This window comes from Lynx rufus, unplaced genomic scaffold (assembly GCF_022079265.1).
Source record: "Lynx rufus isolate CCGP_SWC_20201006 ecotype Redwood Valley unplaced genomic scaffold, mLynRuf1.p SCAF_2, whole genome shotgun sequence".
Lineage (NCBI taxonomy): Eukaryota > Metazoa > Chordata > Mammalia > Carnivora > Felidae > Lynx > Lynx rufus.
In genome coordinates, this window is record NW_025814834.1 from 181,738,717 (window position 1) to 181,755,114 (window position 16,398).

A 16,398-nucleotide genomic window follows, 5' to 3' on the forward strand; every position below is an offset into this window, starting at 1 on the left:
TGACACATGAAAAAATGCTCAACATCACTCATCATCAGGGAAATACAAATCAAAACCTCACACCTGCCAGAATGGTTAACATTAACAACTCAGGGAACAACAGATGTTGGCAAGGATGTGGAAAAAGAGGATCTCTTTTGCATTGATGGTGGGAATGCAAGCTGGTGAAGCCATTCTGGAAAACAGTATGGAGGTTCTTAAAAAACTAAAAATAGAACCACCCTACGACCCAGGAATTGCACTACTAGGTATTTATCCAAGGGATTACAGGTATGCTGTTTCGAAGGGGCACATGCACCCCAATGTTTAAAACTAGCAGCACTATCAACAATAACCAAAGTATGGAAAGAGCCCAAATGTCCATCCACAGATGAACGGATAAAGAATATGTGGTATATATACACAATGGAGTATTACTCAACAATCAAAAAGAATGAAATCTTGCCATTTACAACTACGTGGATGGAACTAGAGGGTATTATGCTATGCAAAATTAGTCAGAGAAAGACAAATATCCTATGACTTCACCCATATGATGACTTTAAGACACAGAACAGATGAACATAAGGGAAGAGAAGCAAAAATAATATAAAAACAGGAAGGGAGACAAAACATAAGCGACTCTTAAATATGGAGAGCAAACAGAGAGTTACTGGAGGGTTTGTGGGAGGGGGGATGGGCTAAATGGGTAAGGGCCACTGGGGAATCTACTCCTGAAATCATTGTTGCACTATATGCTAACTAATTTGGATGTAAATTAAAAGAAAATGGGCTGAACACATGAATAGACATTTTTCCAAAGATGACATACAGACACATGAAAAGATGTTCAACATCACTGATCATTAGGGAAATGCAAATCAAAACCACAATGAGACATCATCTCACACCTGTCAGAATGGCCAAAATCAACAACACAAGTAACAACAGGTGTTCGTGAGGATGTGGAGAAAGGGGAACCCTCTTGCACTGTTGGTAGGAATGCAAACTGGTGCAGCCACTCTGAAAAACAGTATGGAGGTTCCTCAAAAAGTTAAAAACAGAAGTATTCTATGATCCAGCAATTGCACTACTAGGTATTTACCCAAAGAATACGAAATTACTAATTCCAAGGGATATATGCCCCCCAATGTTTATAACAGCATTATCTACAATAGTAAAATTACAGAAATAGGCCAAGTGTCCACCAACTGATGAATGGATAAAGAAGATGTGGTATATATACACAATGGAATATTACTCAGCCATCAAAAAGAATGAAATCTTGCCATTTGCAACAACTGTGGATGGAGCTAGAGAGTATTATCCTAAGTTGAATAAATCAGAGAAAGATAAATGACTTATGATTTCACCCATATGTGAAATTTAAGAAACAAAGCAAATGAGCAAAGGGAAAAAAGAGAGACACACACCAAGAAACAGATTCTTAACTATAGAGAACAACCGATGGTTACCAGAGGGGAGGTGGATGGAGGGCTGGGTCAAATAGGTGATGGGGATTAAGGAGTGCACTTGTTGTGATGAGTACCAGGTGTTGTATGGAAGTGTTGAATGACTATATTGTACACCTGAAACTAATATTATACTATATATTAACTAACTGGAATTTAAATAAAAACTTAAAAAATAATTAAAAATAAAACCAAAGTGTTATACACCTAAAACTTACAAATATTTTGTCAATTATATCTTGATAAAAATTAAAAATAGCAAAAAAATTAAATAATAATTACAGTACAGAAAAATTAAAAAACAAAGGATTAATAAATGTTTAATGTTTACTTATTTATTTTGAGAGAGAGGGAGAGCAGGGGAGGGGCAAAGAGAGAGAGAGAGAGAGAGAGAGAATCCCAAGCAAGCTCCATGTTGTCTGTGTATAACTTCACGTGGGGCTCAATCTCACAAACCGTGAGATCATGACCTGAGCCAAAACCAAGAGTTGGACTCTTAACCAACTGAACCACCCAGGCACCCCTTAATAATTTTTAATTAATTTGGGGCACCTGGGTGGGTCAGTTGGTTAAGCACCTGACTTTGGCTCAGGTCATGATTTCACGGTTTTTGAGTTTGAGCCCCGTGTCGGGCTCTGTGCTGACAGCTCAGAGCCTGGAGCCTGCTTCAAATTCTGTGTCTCCCTCTCTCTCTGCTCTTCCCCCACGCATGCTCTGTCTCTCTCTGTCTCAAAAATAAATAAACATTTAAAAAATAATAATTTTTAAATAATTGATTTTTTAAAAGGGAAAGAAACATTTATAAATTGTTGTGGTAATGAGTACCATTTTGCTTTTGAGCCTTACCTTTTGCATATTTGTCAATGACTTCACCAAAACCTGCCTTCTTCATATATTCATATTTAATAGAGAATATAGCAGGATTTGTCAATCTCTTTACTCATTGTTGATTGAAAAACTCTTTATTGACTTTAATTTTGAAAAGTTTCTTTCAAATGAAGCAACATATCTACAAATAGGAAAAGTCTTAAGCAAAAAGGAAAAGTTTGGCAGAGATTCACAAAATCCCATTTCACAATAAATTTTAAAAATTACATGTCTTTGTTTCTTTAGTATTGATTTTAACCACTTTCAAATGTCTACATTTTAAATTCAAAATTTTAAACACAAATAAGAACTCCATATAGTTATGTAAAATGACAGAATTAAAGGAACTGCAGTTTTGTTTCTTCATCTTTACAATCTCTGTGTCATCATTTTTGTATCAAATTTACTCTTTAAATGCAGAAATATATAATATCACAGGGGCTGAAGACAAGAACAGCATCTGTAGTGAACGCAAGCAATTCTGAACCATTATGAACTTACTCTACAACAAATATGTAGCCGAGTTTGAGTGTGTTGGATGCTGATTCCAAATTGATGTCCAGGTAGCATACAATGTTTCAGTGATAAAAAATAAATAAATAAATGACAAATGATTTTTTTTAAAACATTTATTTATTATTGAGAGACACGGAGCATGAGCAGGGGAGGGGGAGAGAGAGGGGAAGACACAGAATCCGAAGCAGGCTCCAGGCTCCGAGCTGTCAGCACAGAGCCCGACGCGGGACCTGAACTCACAAACTGCGAGATCATGACCTGAGCCGAAGTCGGTCGCCTAACCGACTGAGCCACCCAGGCGCCCGACAAATGATTTTTTTAAAGTAGTCTCCACCCCCAGCACGGAGCCCAATACAGGGCTTGAACTCATGACCCTGAGATCAAGACCTGAGCTGAGATCAAGAGTTGGATGCTTAACTGACCAACCCACCCAGGTGCCCCAATGATACATGATTTTTAAGATGATTAAAAATATGCTAAGTGAGGTATGTACATATTAATATTTTGTTATTTGTTATTGCTTATTATGTTAATTTTAGGTTCACAGCAAAATTGAGAGGAAAGTACAGAGATTTCCCATATACTCCCTATCCCCCACATGCATGGTCTCATTATCCCATTATCAATATCTCCCACCCAATTGGTACATTTGTTACAATTGTTGAACCTAAACTGACACACCATAATCACTCCCAAATCCATACTTTACCTTAGAGTTAACTCTTGGTCTTGTACATTCCATGGATTTGGGCAAATATATAATGGTATGTATCCCTCATTATAGTGTCATACAGAGTATTTCCCTGGCCTAAAAATTTTCTGGGCCTATTCATCCCTCCAAATGCTCAACCTCTGGTAACCACTGATGTTTTTACTCTTTCCAGAGTTTTGCCTTTTCCATGTCATACAGTTGGAATCATACAATATGTAGCTTTTTCAGACTGGCTTCTTTTACTTAGTTACATACATTTAAGGTTCCTCTATGTCTTTTCATGGCTTTATCACTTTGTTTTAGCGCTAAATAATATTCCCTTGTCTGGATGTACCACAGTTTATCCATTCACCTACTGAAGGGTATCTTGGTTGCTTCTAAGCTCCAGCAATTATGAATAGAGGTGCTACAAATATCTGTGTGAAGGTTTTTCAGTAAACATTACTTTTCAGCTCCTTTGTGTAAATACCAAGGGATGCAGTCACTGGATTAAATGGTAAGAGCATGTTTAGTTTTGTAAGAAACTGCCAAACTTCTAAGGTGGCTGTACCATTTTGCATTCACACCAGCAATGAATGAGAGTCCCTGTTGACCTACATTATTAAGCAAATTTGATATTGTCAATGATCTAGAGTTTAGCCATTTGAATAGGTGTGTAATGGTATGAATTACTGGTTTTTTGGAGGAAGATTATAAAGGTAAAGTGCCATTTTCATCATATGATATCAAGGTTACATACCACCAACATGACATAGGACTGTTGATGTTGATCTCCTGACTGAAGTAGTATTCATAGTATACTATGAAGTAGTATTCATAGTATACTATGAAGATTTTCCTCACCCACAACTTTCCGTATTGTACTTTTAGGAAGGAAGGCAGCCTACATTTAAGGAGTAGAAACTTATGCTCCCCTTCTTTTAGGTTTGAGTATCTATATACTGTATTTGGAAATTTTATGCATAGGAAATTTGCCTATTCTCACCCATTAATTAATTAATTTAGTCATTTATTTATACCATTATAGACTCATGGATATTTATTTTATATTTTTGGTTACAATTTGATGCTTCTTTCTTTCTTTCTTTCTTTCTTTCTATATTTATTTATTTTGGGGAGAGCACAAGAGGGGGAGGGACAGACAGAGGTGGACAGAGGCCCCAAAGTGGGCTCTGCACTGACAGGCTGATAGCAGCAAGCCTGATGTGGGGTTCAAACTCAAGAGCCACGAGATCATGACCTGAGCCGAAGTTGGACGCTCAACCGACTGAGCCACCCAGGTCCCCTGATGCCACTTTTATTGTGTTGCTCAACTTATTCCATTTTTGGAATTGAGAGTTCTTTCAGCTGGCTCTTATGCCTCTCTGACATAGCCCCCCAGTGTGTGTGTGTGTGTGTGTGTGTGTGTATGTGTTGAACAATCCCTTACTTTCTGACACCACAAGATGATCCAGGTTCATTTTGTAAATGCCTGCCCAAGTCCAGAATCAGCCATTTTCCAAGGAACCCTGGTTCTGTTTCATGGATAATGGTATTAGAAGCCAAGATCTAGGCCCTAAGTGTGTTTATTATGTTTGGGGTGTCATTTCTTCTAAGCTGAGTGGACAGAATGAAGAAGTATGTGTGCACATACTAACCCATCTGTATACACATATCTATAAATATTTCTATATTTAACCATCTGTACCTATGAATTAAATGTGAATTCTTTTTTTTTAAGTTTATTTTTGAGAGAGACAGATTGTGAGTGGGGGAGGGAGATAGAGAATCTGAAGCAGGCTCCAGTCTGTGAGCTGTCAGCACAGAGCCTGACATGAGGCTCAAACCCACAAACCAGAGAATCATGACCTGAGCTAAAGGTGAATGCTTAACTGACTGAGCCACCCAGGTGGCTAAACACGCATTCTTACTGATGTCTCCAACTTTAATACATTACCACATTTTTTATTCTGTCTATCCTGTTCCCCTGGCTTGTCTGTAACCTCCCACTCATGAGAAGAATTATATATACGTGATATTAGTTAATCCTGTGAGCTAGGAATTAGTATGTCATTTAATAGTGGAGGAAACTGAGGCTCAGAGATAATACATTTTTTCAAAGACACAGTGATTAAGAGGTGGAAACCAAACTTCTTCTGGGAGAAAAAGAATATTTAAGGCAAAAAAATTAAAAGGTATGTGGTTTGTGTAGTAGACCATTCTGATGAATTGGTAAAATGCATTTAAGCTATGTTGATATGGTCCAGAATTAAACACAGATGAATTTGACATTATACCAGTTGTTTCAATGTTGTGTGCACATCTTTGAGGACCAAACTATTACAATGAAGATCTGTTGTTAATTGTACATCACCCTGTGAGTCAACTGTAAAACTTCAAATTTGTTTTATATCTTCTAAAAGAGGCATAACTTGTTCTTAAATCATAAAGATCATTTTATGTTGTATATTTTAAGTCAATTGATTGAAGAATAATAAATAGTAATGGATTAGATAGGGAAATTGCACCTCTAGTCATATTTTTCCTGACCCACTTAAAAAACCCAAAACAGCAGGGTGCCTGGGTGGCTCAGTTGGTTAAGTGTCTGACTTCAGTTCAGGTCATGATCTCACGGTTCATGAGTTCTAGCCCCGTGTCAGGATCTGTGCTGACAGCTCAGAGCCTGGAATCTGCTTCGGATTCTGTCTCTCCCTCACCCTCTACCCCTCCCCTGCTCACACTCTGTCTCTCTTTCTTTCTCAAAAATAAATAATTTAAAAAAATCCAAAACAACAACCATGCCCCCCAATTATGGCCTATTTTGAAATATTAATTTTGACTTGTTCTTGAAAATGGAACTCTGTGATAAAAGAGTGTGGGAAACACTGCATCTATCGATCCCCTTTTGTAAATTCACACTTGCCTATTAAGGCAGTTGAGAACACCTGCAACAAAAAATCAGTTCAACTTTTGAATCACTGTTTCCCTTTGTCTATAGAATGCTGTTTTCATGTAAAGGCTATTAACATCCCATATATCTATATCTATATCTATATCTATATCTATATCTATATCTATATCTCCCTTATATTTGGAACACAATTGCTTCTTCATTTCACAAGCGAGGGGACTTGGTTTACTTCTTCTATTTTCAAAATCTGAAACAGGGCTTGGCACATAGTAGTTACTCAATATTTGTCAAATGAATGAACAAATATTTATTGAGCATCTACTGTATGTCAGTCACAAGGAATATTATGAAAAAACAAACATGCTCTCTAGGCAACTTACACTCTAATGGAAAAGATTATAAATAAGCAAGCAAAAAGTAAAATTTTTGATAAGAGTTAGGGAAACAAACACAATATTGAGATGAAGCATAAAAGAGGTGATGGCAATGGTACTTTTGAAGATAAGTAGCTAGATACTAAAATACTTTTTTTTTTAATTTAAGAGAGAGAGAGAGCACAGGGGAGGGGCAGAGGGAGAGAGAGACTCTTAAGCAGGATCCATGCTCAGGATGGAACCCAACATGGGGCTCGATCTCGAATGAGCCACCCAAGTGCTCCCAAACAGTTAGCTCTTTAAAGCATTTACCCAAACAAGTCAATAGTTAACCAGAACTTGAATATTTCTTTTTTAAAGATTTTATTTATTTATTTATTTATTTATTTATTTATTTAGAGAGCAGAGGAGGGGCAGACAAAGAGAGGGAGACAGAGGATCCCAAGCAAGCTCCGCACTGTCAGCGCAGAGCCCTATGTGGGGCTTGAACCCATAAAGTGTGAGATCAGGACCTGAGCTGAAATCAAGGGTTGGCCGCTTAACCGACTGAGCCACCCAGGCACCCCTGAATATTTCTAACATCAGCTTTCAGTCAGAATGCATGTTGAAATAGGTTATATTAATTTAAGTACTTGCATTAAATGGATAGCATGCTCAAAAGAACTTAAATTAAAAGAATTTCATAAAGGAACTATCTACAGAAATACGGACAAGTTTAAAGGAAGAAACAAGGAAAGAAGAGGATCTCAAGAACCAAAGACAGCCAGAAGTCATTAGCACCTTTAGACCTGAAAAACAAGGAAGTTAGTGGGAGCAAGGATTTGGGGGTTGACTGAAAAAAAATTATATTAAGCATCTAGGTCATATGCAAGTAATACAAACATCATCTATATAAATAGGCCAAAACTGTGATTCCATTTAGACAAAAATCAAATTTGTCTTCTTGACTGCCTCAGTACTTAATCACAATCCTCACATGCAATGGCACTCAAACGTGTATTGAACATACAGATTGCATCCAGCTCAGTCTTTCACACATGGTTTCCTATGAACCATCAAATAGTTATATAGATTAGTAGCTACCAGCAGCAGGGATGCACTGCAAAAGTACTTATCTGTCTGCCCAAGTACTAAAAGTATCAAGTAAGCATGAGCTGGGGAAGGCAAAGCCAACAGTTGAAAATACTGGTAAACAATGTCCTCTTTTACTAATTTTCTCACTGTTATTAACCCTCAAATACTGCCTCATCCCTTGTTGGTTTCCTTAAATTCTGCTTATGCCTTTGTAAATATATTCCCTTTATTAAATTCTACCCCCCCACACAAAAATTGCACCTAACAGATGCAAATTTCTTGAATAGCGATAATCATATGAGTTAATGATTGTTTTGAAAATTTGAATACAAAGTAGTAACTGCAGCTAAAAAGCCAGGGTACCTTTTATAAGAGTCATAACATTCCAAATTTAAAACTATGTTCTATTTGGCAATTATATGCTTCAAATGAAGAAAATTATTTTCTTGTGGGTCCAGTGAAGAAACCAGAGAAATCAGCAATAAGCTGAACAGAGGTTTAAAAGGGTCCTGGCCCAAAGGTGCAAAACAGGTTTTCTTTCATGTTTACTTTTAAGTGTGTGAGCAGTGAATTAAAGAGCACCTTAGAAAACTATGTTTTCCATAGAGAAGAATTTGCCATGAATTTTCATATTTATTCCATTCTATGTGGAAAAAGATTAAACATTGACCTTTTTAAAAGAACAAAATGGCTCTAGGTAATTTTAAATATCTGTTTAAAAACAGGATTTTGGGGGGTGTCTGGGTGGCTCAGTCAGTTAAGCATCTGACTTCGGCTCAGGTCATAATCTAGCAATTCATGAGTTCGAGCCCCGTGTGAGGCTCTGAGTGGACAGTGTGGAGCCTGCTTGGGATTCTCTCTCTCTCCTCTCTCTCTGCCCCTCCTCTGCTCATGCTTTCTCTCTAAATAAATAAACACCCCAAAAGAAGAAGCACTTTATTTTTTTATTAAATTTTTTAATGTTTATTTATTATTGAGAGACAGAGAGACACAGAACGTGAGCAGGGGAGGGGCACAGAGAGGGGGAGACACAGAATCTGAAGCAGGGTCCAGGGTCTAAGCTGTCAGCAGAGAGCCCGATGAGGGGCTTGAACTCAAAAACTGCGAGATAATGACCCAAGCCAAAGTTGGATGCTTAACCGACTGAGCCACCCAGGCGCCCCAAAAGAAGAAGCACTTTAAAAACGAAAGGATTTGTTTAGGTCATGTGAGTTAATTAACATTCAAAAACATGCTACTGAAAATATAATGGATTATAAGCACTAAATTCGGTATTTATTTTTCTTTTCTTTTTTCCTACTTAATCTACTATATATGTATAGAATTATGTGATGTTTATAACAGAGAACATAAGCAATTAAATGACCATGTTGCAACATTAGAACCAAAATTGCCTTTTTTGCCAGAATCCATTTATGCAAGTGCTTAGGTGGGACTGGCTCAATACTCTCAGAGACAGGTAAACTTAGGTTTGGCCAGACAAAGCCACAGTGATTACTTCAGAAACTGGTTACTTAGAACCAATGGGGCTCAATGACAAAGAAGGTAAGAAGTCATCAGATTCATAACATATTTTGATGATGCAGTCAGCAGGATTTGCAAATAGTTTAGATGGTATAAAAGAAAGAGAAGAGTCAAGACTGATTAACTTGAGCATTTGGGTGATGGTAGCCACATACTGAGATGGGAAACACAGGAGAAAAAAGTTTTAATAGAATAAAAATTAAAGGTTTGGTTCTGGACATAATAAATTTGAGATGTCTTATTAGACATACATGGGTATAAGACATGCCCAGCAAACAGTTGCACAGGTGAATTTAAGATAAATTTAGAATTCCTTAGGGTAGATTCCTAGCAGTAGAGTTGTTGTATCAAAGGTTATGTGCGTTTTTACTGAGTTGTGCTGGAGCTAGCTTCTGCTGGCTCATAAGAGTTGATTGTTAAATTTTCAAGAATTTTTTGAGCCAATTGTTAGAGATATCCATTTAAAAAATTAAATTACATAACCTTACAATTAAATACATTATTTTTAAAAAGAAGGAAAATGGGGGAGGGGGAGGTTGGTCAGAGGAGGTCTAGTGGAGAGCTAGGATATTCACCACTGCCCAGCAATAATGGGCATAAATGAGGCACTCCTGTCTTTCCCAGGCAGAATGGTATCATTTGAAGCACTAGTGGGGAGTCAGAAATTCCATTCCTGCACAGCAGTAATGAATAACCCCCACCTTGCATGTAAACAGAGTCCAAACTGGAAATCTAGACTTGTACCCTGACTTCTACCCCAACTTGTCAGTGATGAGGTGGTGGGCATTTCCTTTCCCCTGCCATATAAATGTCAGGGAAAGCTAGCTAAAACAGGAGATTTAAATCATATGCATAGTCTTATAACACAAAACCCCCAAATATCAAAATTTCAATAAAAAATCATACACCCCACCTGGAACCAGGAAAATCTCAAACTAAATTACAACCTGAGATGATAGAGATATTAGATCTATCCGACAAAGTTTAAAGTAGACATCATAAAAAAAATACTTCTAGCAAATGTAAAACGAGCAAATGTAAAACCATGTTTGAATCATAGAAAAATAAAAATTCTTGGCAAAAAAATAGAAAATGTAAAGATGGACTAAATGAGAATTTTAGATATGAAAAATATAATAACCAAAATAAAAACTCAGTGGATGGGCTCAACAGCAGAACAGAGGGATCAGAGGAAAGAACTAATGAACTGCAAGATAGAACAATAGAAATTACTCTATCTGAACAACAAAGAGAAAATAGACCAAAAAGGAAAAAAAAAAAGAAAAAAAGAACAGAGCCTTAGGAATCTGTGGAATCATAACAAAAGATCTAATGTTTATGTCAGCAGAATCCAAGAAGAAGAGAAAGAGGGAGTGGTTAAAAAAGTATTTGAAGAAATAATGGCTGAAAACTTTCTAAACATGGGAAAAGACACATACCTACATATTCAATAATCTGAGTGAACCACAGACAGGATAAACCCAAAGACATCTAAACCAAAACATAGAGTTAAACTTTTGGAAACTAAAGACAAATTAAAAATCTTGAAAACAGGGGGAGAGAAACAGTACCTTGCCTATCAGAGAAAAACAATTCAAATGACAATGGATTTCTCATTGAAAGTCATGGGAGTCAGAAAGTAGTGACACACCACTTTTAAAATACTAAAAGAAACAAACTCTGAACCCAGAATTATATATCTGGTAAAAACACCCTTTAGGAATGAAGGGAAAATCAAGACATCCTCAGATACAGGAAAACTAAGAAGTTGTCACCAACTGTAAGAATGGTTAAAAGAGTTCTCTAAACAGAAAGGAAGGGACTAAAAAAAGCAAGGTTGGAGCATTAAAAAGGATGAAGAAATATGGTAAAGAAAAATAAAATTAATTAGCTTTTCTTCTTTTTTTGAGGTTTCTAAAACATGCTTGACAACTGAAGCAAAATGTTTAACAGTGACGTGGTTATACATGTATGTACAAGAAATATTTAAGACATTATAAAGGGGGGAGTGTAAAGGAAAACAAAGGACAATATGGTTTCTATACTCCCTTCAAACTAATAAATTGACATCAGTAGACTGTGATAAGTTATGTATGTATGATGTAATACTTTGAACAATCCCTAAAAAAACTACACAAAGAGATGCATGATAAATAAATAAAAATGGAATTCTAAAAATATTCAAGCAATCCATAGGAAGGCAGGAAAGGAAAATACAAAGACAAAAAACAGGACAAACAGAAAATAAAAAATAAAACGACAACTTACACTCTAAAATATCAATAATTACCTTAAATGTAAATGGTCTAAATACAAATCAATAGACAGAAATGGTCACAGGCACCTGGGTGGCTCAGTCAGTTAAACGTCCATCTTCAGCTCAGGTCATGATCTCACAGTTTGTGAGTTTGAGCCCTATACAGGACTCTGTGTTATCAGCTCAGAGCCTGGAACCTGCCTGGGATCCTGGGTCTCCCTTTCTCTCTGTGCCCCTCCCACGCTCGTGCTCTGTCTCTGTGTCTCTCAAAAATGAATAAACATTAAAATTTTTTTTAATAGATATAAATGGTCAGAGTGAATTAAAAACACAACCCAACTATTTTATAAGAAACTCACTTCAAATATAATGATATAGTCAGGTTGACAGTAAAAGAACAGGGGAAAAAGACATCATACAAACATCAATTAAAAGTAGTAAGTAGTAGGGTTCCCAGCCACTACAGTGACCACAGTGACTTGCTCACACCAGTGCCACCTATAGTTTGCTGAGCTCCAGCCTAAGAGGGGTAAGTAAGGAGGTTTCTACACCATGACTCCTACAAAGCCAACTGCAAATCCACTAGTGGTAAAGTACCGAGGAAGCAACTGGATACAAAAGCTGCTCTCAAGAGTGGACCCTCTACTGGAGAAGTGAAGAAACCTGTTACAGGCCTGGTACTGTGGCACTCTGTGAAATTAGCCATTATCAGAAGTCTACTGAACACTTCTGATAACCAAACTTCCTTTCCAGCGGTTAGTACAAGAAATTGCTCAGGACTTCAAAACAGATACGTGTTTCCAGAATGCAGCTATTGGTGCATTTCAGGAAGCAAGTGACGCCTATCTGGTGGGCCGTTTTGAAGAAACCACCATTTGTACTATCCATGCCAAACAAGTAACAATCATACCACAATAAATCCAGCTAGCACATAGCATAAGTGGAGCACATGCTTAAGAATCCACTATGATAGAGAGGAAGAGCCAAGATGGCGGAACAGCATGGAAGTTTCTCGTGTGTCTCGAGACCATGAAATACAGCCAGACCAACATAAAACCATCCTACACACCTAGAACACTGATTGGAGGATTAACACAACAATCTGCACAACCTGAACCACAGAATTCAGCAGGTACGCGCCGCAGAGAGGTGAATTTGGGGAGCAAGAAGCCGTGAAAAGTAGGGAACCGCTTTTGAGGGTGGAGAGAGGATGGAGACGGGGGACAGGGGGAGCATACTGCATACACCCCTCCCCAAAAGGGGTGCTTTTCCTGTATGCTCCCCCACTCCCCAAAAGCAGCTGGCGAGAAAGTAGAAAACTGGAAACAGCCACAGGGACTAAACTAAAAAGGGAGAAAATAGAAAGGAGAAAGGAGAGGGTTTAAATTCCATTAAGACTGTAAACAAAGAGAGCACAAAGGCTGCAACTCCGCAGCCCGATACTTGGTGGTGCTCTGGTGGGAAAGGCGAATCCTCAGGAACAGAGTGGGGTCCGGGAGGTTCTTGGGCCACACAGGGAAATGAGGTTCCACTGATGGAAGGACATTTGGTAGAGACTGTTGAAGCCACCTGGTCCCAGCAGACCCTGGAAGGCGGCCACATTTGCTGGTGCTGGGGCAAGTTCGTTGAGGGTGAAGCCTGGTGCCAGATGTGTGTTGTGATTTTCCATAATCCCTGAAACGCTGCTGCTACACTACCTCGCGATCTTTTTCTGGGGCGGGCTGGCACCTAGCCATAGTCTCGGGACACCGCCAGCAGCAGGGTCCAGAGGACATTCCTGGATGCAGCCGACATTTGGCCATTGCTCATTCGGCCATTGCCCGGTGAGACCCTTGGTGAGATCCGTTTGCAGAACGGATCAAAGCCGCAGTCCTTCCAAAGTAAGGGGCCAGGGAAAACAGCCGCATCTGAGACAAAACTTGCGAGGGAGGTACTGCCTGGGGCCTGGTCACGGAGAGTGAAAAAGCAGGGAGTGGATGAGAGCTGAAGACCGGATGGGGGCACGGTTGCTGATCCTGGAGAACAAACTGGGTAGCTGGGTGGGGCCATGTAAATGCTCCCGCGCATGCGCATATGCACCTACATGCACTGCAACAATCCACCCCAGTAGGCCAGCAGCACCATCTAGTGGACAGCAGAGCTGTTACACTGAGCCCTGCCCAACTGGGCCAACTTAGCTCTTAAGAACACAAGTCTCACCACCGCTTAATTTATGGAGTATAAAGAGCTACATAGACTGACTTCCAGGGGAAAATGAAGCAATTTCAGTCCAACTTTAATCTGTTAGCAGGTTCATCTATACAATTCTCCTTCTTGATTTTTCTTTTCTTTCTTTTTCTTTTATCTTTTTCTCTTTTACAATTCTCTTTTTCTTGAATTCAGAAAGAGAAAAAAATCATTTTTATTTTAAATTTTTACTAAAAATATTTTTCTTTAATTTTTATTACTATATTTTTTACTTTTGTGTAATTTTTTTCAAATTCTACTTTACTTCCATCATTTTATTTGTCTACTTCAGTGTATTCAACGTTTCAAATTTTCAAACAATTTCCTTTTTCTTTCTTTTTCTTTTACTCTTTTTTGTTTCTTTTCTTTTTCTTGAATGCAGAAAGAGAAAAACTTATTTTTACTTTCAATTTCTATTAAGAATATTTTAATTTAATTTTATTACTATTTTTTATTTTTATATAAATTTTTTCAAATTCTATTTTACTTCCATCATTTTATTTTAGTCTACTACAGTGTATTCACTTTCTCAAATTTTTGAACGATTTCTTTTTTTTCCACTTTTATCTTTTTCTCCTTTTCGTTTATTTTCTTTTTTCTTAATACAGAAAAAGAAAAAAATCATATTCTTTTTAATTATTAAAGATATTTTTATTTAATTTTTTCTTACTATATTCTTTACTTTTGTGTATATTTTTTCAAATTCTATTTTACCCCTATCATCTCACACTAGTCTACTTCAGTGTATTCATTTTTTCAAATTCACAAACGATTTCCTTTTTTTTTTTCTCACGCCCCCCCCCCTTTATTTCTTCTCTAATCTTTCAAACCACTTTCAACACCCAGACCAAAATACACCTAGGATCTAGCATCATCTATTTGATTTGTGTGTGTGTGTGTGTGTGTGTGTGTGTTTAATTTTTAATTTTAATATTTTTCAATTTTAATTTTTTTAATTTCAATTTTTCTACTTCATTAATTCATTTTCTCCATTCAAAATGACAAAATGAAGGAATTCACCCCAAAAGAAAGAGCACAAAGAAACGACAGCCAGGGATTTAATCAACACAGATACAAGCAAGATGTCTGAACCAGAATTTAGAAGCATGATAATAAGAATACCAGCTGGAGTCGAAAATAGATTAGAATTCCTCTCTGCAGAGATAAAAGAAGTAAAAACTAGTCAGAATGAAATAAAAAATGCTATAACTGAGCTGCAATCACGGATGGATGCAGCAGCGACAAGGATAGATGAGGCAGAACAGAGAATCAGTGATATAGAGGACAAACTTATAGAGAATAATGAAGCAGAAAAAAAGAGGGAGATTAAGGTAAAAGAGCATGACTTAAGAATTAGAGAAATCAGTGACTCATTAAAAAGGAACAACATCAGAATCATAGGGATCCCAAGGGGGAAGAGAGAGAAATAGGGGTAGAAGGGTTATGTGAGCAAATCATAGCAGAAAACGTTCCTAACCTGGGAAAGACAGAGACATCAAAATCCAGGAAGCACAGAGGACTGCCAGTGGATTCAACACAAAGTGACCATCAACAAGGCATATCATAGTCAAATTCACAAACTACTCAGGCAAGGAGAGAATCATGAAAACAGCAAGGGAAAAAAAGGCCCTAACATACAAGGGAAGAGAGATCAGGTTTGTAGCAGAACTATTCACAGAAACTTGGCAAGCCAGAAAGGAGTGGTGGGATATATTCAATGTGCTGAATCAGAAAAATAAGCAGCCAAGAATTCTTTATCCAGCAAGGCTGTCATTCAAAATGGAAGGAGAGATTAAAAGGTTCCCAGACAAACCAAAATTAAAGGAGTTTGTGACCACTAAACCAGCCCTGCAAGAAATTTTAAGAGGGACTCTCCGAGGGGAGAAAAGATGGAAATATATATATAAAATAAATGAATACTAAAAGCAACAAAGATTAGAAAGGACCAGAGAACACCACCAGAAACTCCAATTTGACAAGCGTCATAATGGCCATCAATTCGTATCTTTCAGTACTCACTCTAAATGTCAATGGACTCAATGCTCCAATCAAAAGACATAGAGTAACAGAATGGATAAGAAAACAAGATCCATCTATATGCTGTTTACAAGACACCCACTTTAGACCTAAAGACACCTTCATATTGAAAGTAAGGGGATGGAGAACCATCTATCATGCTAATGGTCAACAAAAGAAGCCAGAGTAGCCATACTTATATCAGACAATCTAGACGTTAAAATAAAGACTGTATCACGACATGCAGAAGGGCATTATATCATAATCAAGGGGTCTATACCAAGAAAACATAACAATTGTAAACATTTATGCGCCAATTGTGGCAGCACCCAAATATATAAATCAATTAATCACAAACATAAAGAAACTCATCGGGGGCGCCGGGGTGGCTCAGTCGATTAAGCGTCTGACTTTAGCTCAGGTCACAGTCTCGCGGTCCGTGGGTTTGAGCCCCACGTCGGGCTCTGGGCTGATGGCTCAGAACCTGGAAC

General features: G+C 37.7%; 1 pseudogene; it reads left to right on the forward strand.

Moving 5' to 3' along the window:
- Nucleotides 1–12,583, forward strand: part of LOC124514357 (histone H3.3A-like) — a 102,648-nt pseudogene extending 90,065 nt beyond the window's left edge.
- The last annotated feature ends 3,815 nt before the right edge of the window (nt 12,584–16,398 follow it).